Here is a 6,572-nt window from a genome sequence, read left to right on the forward strand (position 1 = left end):
AAAACTGACCAAACCCTTATTGTATAAGATAAGACACTTGAATCGTTGAGGATCCAAGTTGTGATTTGAATTCTGTGACATTTTTATAAGGGTAAAACATTACCACTACTTTAATTACTGTTATAAATAGCTTTATAATGTTGAAGTCTCATTAGTTAATTCTAAAACTTTTGAATTTTCATTTTTTCAAAGAATATATAAAACTTTACCTTTTAAAATAAAATTCAATTCAGTATGTAGAGGTGGAACTTCTCTGTTTTCCATTCACTTTTTGTGTAGTCGGGAAATATAACTGGGTTATAAAAGACATAACTGAGTACGCTGTGGTACATTAGGAGGACACTGGGTGGCCCTCAGGATCTTAAAACTACGCAGATTTTGTGTCAGCTGCCCATTGGCTCTGTTGACCCAATCCTTGAATCTGGCAAAATACGACAGTCTGGAAGGACAAAGGTAAATTGTTTCAATAAAGTTTTAATAGTTTAACAATTCACGCTTTAAAATAGTGAATAGATATGCAGATTCTTAGGTTTTAGATACTAGAAAAGGAGATCCACTTGATTCAAGATGCTTAAAACCTAATAAGGTTATGAGATAAAAAAATCTCAGAGCCAGTTACTGAAGCAATCTCTTTGAATTGGTGGTGAAGACCATGTCACTAGTTCGCAGATGAATGAGGATAGATTCTGGATTACCAAATCTGTTTTGTCTTTTTTCTGCCAAGATGGCTTTCCAAATAACTCTTCTAGGAAAAGCATTATTTAGCAAAAGTAAATTTTATGGCTGTGATGAACCAAGTCTCAGATGCTTGGTAAGAACTGGAAGAATGTGTTAAAGAGCCACTAGAGATGAATATGAGCTACAAAAATAGTCCCCCAGCCTGGGAAGATAGATGAGTGATCACTAGGCCAAACTTGGACTTAGCTGCCTAATCTCTGAATTAAAAATAAACTTAGAACAAAACAGCCTAACCATATGGTTGTATACAGGCAGTAAGTACAAATAAAACAATATTTTTGTATACTGAAACGATGGAACAGAAATATGCCAACTTTTGGGTGGATTATGAATGATCATTTTCTTAACCTGTTCTGTAAAAAAACTTAACTTTTAGTAGGGGAGAAATGTAAAAAGTATATATACATTCTGCAAGCTAAAGAAACATGTATATATGCATTCAAAAATTTCATGCCTCTCATCAAATAAGAAAATACAATGAATAAACTGGTGAAATATTTAATCTAGCCATAATCTATTATGAAGAGAATGAGAGATGGAGTACAGCTAGACACCTTTTATCCCAAAACTTCAATAATCTTTGTCCATTGGCCATTTTTGGGAAAATTAAATTTACCACACAAGTTTTCTCTGAGAAAGGATTCCTTCCTCTTGCAACAGGAGGTTAACTCAGAATGCTGTCTGCTCAACTGAAAGTGTGAGGGCTTTTTCTAAAAAGTTTCAAGTCTGTCAAAGCAGAGGACTCCTTAGACGTCTAAACTACTTGATGTTTTTGTAACTTCCAAAAACCTTTAAGTTTGTGAAAAGTACCAAACCACATCCATCATCTGAAAGAATTTCAAAGGAGCCAATAGACTTGAAATAAAGAGCTGGAAACAAGTTTTATCACTATAAAAATCTAATCTGAAGAACAGACTACCAGTATTTACTTGTCCAAATGGTTCCTTACCCTAGTTAAAGGAAATAAGGAAGGGTGAGAAAATTTGGCAAATTATGAAGGAGGAATTGGCTTATGTGGGTTTGTAGCTATGACTCTTGGGCATGTTGTTAGGGGAGGAAAAGTGCTCAGAGTATAGAAGTGCCCCCCGCCCAGCTCCCACTGTGTTTCACTTTTCATGGCTTCAGGCAACAGCAGTGCTGAAGCAAAAGATCCTTTTGACAGATGAGCAGAGGGTCAGTAACCTAATGCTGTATCGCAATGCCTGTCCTTCAACTTATCACTAGGCACTCTTATCCTACATCAAAAGAAGGGTGAGTACAATAAGATTTTGAGAGACCACATTCACATAACTTCATTATAGTTTTAAAGATTTATTCATTTTGAAAGAGTGGAAGGAGGAGCAAAGAGAATCTTCAAGCAGATTCCCCAGTGAGCATGGAGCCCAACTTGGGGCTTGATCTCCGAACCCATGAGATCACCACCTGAGCCAAAACCAGCATCAGACAACCAACTGAGCCACTCAGGCTCCCCTATAGTATAGTACCATAACCATCTATTTTAGTGTTAATCCTGTCCTATACCTCATTTATAAATTAAAGCTTATCATTCTGCATGTATATATAGGAAAAAAAACAGTACAGTTGACCTTTGAATAATGTGGGGTTTAGGGGTACCAACCCTACCCCCCACCTTATACAGTTGAAATTCTGTGTAACTTGATTCTCCAAAATCTTAACAGCCCGCTGTTGACCAGAAACTCCACCAATAACAACACATTTTGTGTATTATACAGACTCTGTACTTTATAATAAGAATGTTAAGTCATAAGGAAAACATTTATACTAATGTAAAAGAATTCACATGTAAGTGGGCCTACACATATGAGATAAGCTATATGCTTAAACCATTGGTACCACACTTGTATATAACTTACTTTAAATAAAATCTTGAGATAAGAGTCTATGTAAACTCATGTGGAAGCATATTGGAGGGGTGCTGGAATGGCTTGGCTGGATGGCTGCCTCGGTTTCAGCTTAGGTCATGATCTCAGGGTCCCCATAGCAGGGAGTGTGCTTGAGGATTCCTTCCCTCCCCCAACACATGTTCTCTCTAAATCTTAAAAACAAAGCAAAAAAAAAAAAAAAAAAAAAAACTATTGGAATACTCCTGTGCTTAACTTAATCAAAACTATAGTTTGTATATGTCTTTCAAGTGACATTTTCACTAGGATAAAAGGGTTAATAACCTTGTGTAGAAGCATGTGGAGTAGCTTTATGTTTAACTCATTAAAACTATACTGTATAGGGGCACCTGGGTGGCTCAGTGGGTTAAAGCCTCTGCCTTTGGCTCAGGTCATGATCCCAGGGTCGTGGGATCGAGCCTGGCATCTGGCCCTGCTCAGCAGGGAGCCTGCTTCCTCCTCTCTTCTCTGCCTGCTTCTCTGCCTACTTGTGATCTCTGTCACATGAATAAATAAAATCTTAAAAAAACAAAAACTATACTGTATAAAAAAAAAGTGGGCCTGCCCAGTTCAGACCTGTGTTTTTCAAGAGTGAAACTTGTATAGAGGGTTTGGTACCATCTGCAGTGTCGGGCATCCATTGGAGGTCTGGGAATGTATTAACCACAGAGAAGAGGAATCTCCTGTAATTAGGCCATTTGGTGCACACATTTCCATCCCCATCTCCAAAGTATATTTACAAAATCTCGTCCTATTTCTGTTAGTGATTTTTAAAAGATTTTATTTGACAGAGAAGACCTGAGAGAGCACAAGCAGTGTAAACAGCAGAGGGAGAGAGAGAAGTAGGCTCTCTGGTGAGCAGGGAGCCTGAGGTGGAACTCGATCCCAGAACACTGAGATCATTACCTGACCTGAAGGTAGATGCTTAACCGACTGAACCACCCAGGTGCCCCTTTATTAGTAATTTTTAATTGATGAAAGTTACAGTGATAAGACCACATTTATGTTTTGTCTATAAAATTTGAAATTGGTGTTATTTCCTAAACTCAGTTACTTTTTGACTGATATAAAAATCTAAAAAACTGGGGCTCAGTCATTGGGCGTCTGCCTCTGGCTCAGGTCATGATCCCGGGGTTCTGGGATCAGGACCCACGTCTGGCTCTCTGCTCAGTGGCAGACCTGCTTCTCCCTCTCTCACTCCCCCTGCTTATGTTCCCTCTCTCACTCTCTCTCTCTCTCTCTCTGTCAAATAAATAAATAAATAAATAATCTAAAAACCTTCTGCGGTTTTAAGAAGCAATTAATAATACAAAAATATGTGTGTGTATCTCCCATCACTTAACTTTAAATACAAAATTTCCCAAATGTTCATGATCATCACTCTTTTTAAATGAGTTAATGAGAAACTATTACCAAGAACTGTCTTTTTCTCAGGACTATGTTTTAAAACTTTTGTAATTCGTGTATTTACTCATTCAGCAGTACTGTTGGCTCTGGGGACTCAACAGCAAAAAAAAAAATAGTCACAGTCCCTCCCTTTTGGAGCTTACATTGGTAGTGCTGAGCCCGTGCATAACCTTCATCTGTCATCATAGCCACTTTGTTCATGACCTCCCTGGCAATGATAGCAGTGGCTAGGGAAAGAAGCTGACTGGTAGCCATAGAACAGGTCATTCTATCCACTTGATTTACTGAGGTTACCCCTTGGTGAGCATTTACATGGAATGAAAATATAGTCATGCTTTTTGCTGATTCAGAGAGCTCTATCCACATACCTCTTCTCCAGATCTCCCCTTTTTTTTTTTTTTAAGATTATTTATTTGAGAGAGAGAGTGGTAAGCACAAGAGCAGAGTGAGGGGCAGAGGAAGAAGCAGACAACGCACTGAGCAAGGAGCCCGAAGCAGGACTCCATCCCAGGACTCTAGGATCATGACCTGAGCCAAAGACAGACACTTAACTCACTGAGCCACCCAGGTGTTCCTTCTCCAGACCTCTTGGTCAGCAATTTTCTAATCATGACTCTTCCAAGTCCCTGAGAAGCCAGTCCAACCATGGCCACAGTTCATGAATCAGTGTATAATTGCATGTCTGGCTGTTTTTCCTTTCAAGCAAAATGAACAACCAGATGCTCAACACTTTGCTTACTAGGAGGATTTCCCTTCACCACTGTCCTTCAGGGACGCCCAGAAAGGGGTCATAGACCTGCAGTTGTCTACTTCAGTTAGTGCCTACATATCATGTAGAACCATCTGAAAACCAGCCCCAAGTTTTCTCTGCCTCAATCAACTGATTTTAGAGAACTCCCTGTGAGGCCACAGTTGGAGGCTGGGAGAAAAAAGGTAGGAGTGGGGGCTATGAGCATTTGGGCAGCTTCCTAATGGAACTTGCGCCCTGAGGGCCTGCTCAGACCAAATCTCACATGTACCACTTCTACTGGATAATGGAATGCTGCTATGCACATTTGGCTTTATGGCTTGGTGGATCAGGTAACACCTGGTTCATGATAAGCAGCTCATGAACTTGGCAGCCTGTTTGTAAACAGTTATACTCTGCTAATACCCAGTGGCCAAGCTAAAACCTGTTTTCAAAAGGAGAGTAGTTATCTCCAGAGGATGTCATGACTTCATTCCAAAATCCTAAGAGTTTGCTTTGTTATTTTCCTATTGGGGCCTGCCAATGGTTTGAAACCACATCTCTTTCTGCTACTGACATTTCAAGTATCATTGGATCTACAGAATCATATGGTCCAAGTGGCAGAGCAGCCTACATAGCAGCCAGGACCTGTTGCAGAGCCTTCTCTTATCCTGGGCCGTACTCAAAACTAACAGTTCTTTTGATTACTCAGTAAATGGACCAGAGTAGCATACTCAAATGAGGAATATATTGCCTTCAAAATCCAGAGAAGCCCACTAAGCATTGTCCCTCTTTTTTGGTTATAGGTGGGGCAAGATGCAACAATTTATCCTTCATCTTAGAAGGTATACCTTGACGTGCTCAACATCACTGAACACCTAGAAATTTTACTGAGATGGGAAGCTCCTAAATTTTTGTAGGATTTATTTCCCAGCCTCTGACATACAGATGTCTCAATAAGACCAGTAAGTCTAGAGTAGTTGATATTTCCTGTTCACTAGTTCTATTTAGCATCCATGTAATGGACTGCTATATGATGTGGAAAGAAAAGGCAATCAAGATTCCTGAAAACTGAATTATGATGTATGGCTGGGAGTTGATACAACCCTAAGGTAGTGAAGGTGTTTTGTTGCTCTTGCCAGCTAAAAACAAACTGCTTCTTGTGTTCTTTACTAATAGATGTGAAGAAAAAAACCATTTACCAGATCAATAACTGCATACCAGATAATAGGGGATATGTTAATTTGGGGAAGCTATGTAACCAGATCTGGAACAGCAGCTGCAGTTGAAGTTAGCGTCTGGTTAAGCTTATGATCAGTCATTGTCATTCCTCAAGATCCATGTGTTTTCTTCATAGGCCAAATAGATGAGCTGAATGGGGATTTGGTGGTGAAAATCACAATTCCTGCATCCTTCGAGTCCTTGATGATGCCAATAATCTCTGCAGTCCCTCCAGGAATGTGTCATTGCATTTGGTTTATTATTTTGCTAGGTAGAAGCAGTTCCAGTGAGTTCCATTTGGTCTTTCCTGCTATAATAGCTTTCACTCTACAGATCTGGGGATTCTGACAGTTTCTGAGAATGTCAGTTCCATTTATTCATTCTGGAACGGGGGGGAAACACTATACTGGACCCACTGTGAGATGGACCTGAGCAAAAACTCCACTGATCACCATTCCTTCATAAGGACCTACTCTTATTGTGGTCCACAGTGATATTTTGGGTCTCCTAGAATTAGTGTCAGTTCAGAGCCAATATTGAGTAGTTCCCAAAATGGCCAGTTGTATTCTTTTCTTCAA

The sequence above is a fragment of the Meles meles genome, chromosome 11 (genome assembly GCF_922984935.1).
Source record: "Meles meles chromosome 11, mMelMel3.1 paternal haplotype, whole genome shotgun sequence".
Classification (NCBI taxonomy): domain Eukaryota; kingdom Metazoa; phylum Chordata; class Mammalia; order Carnivora; family Mustelidae; genus Meles; species Meles meles.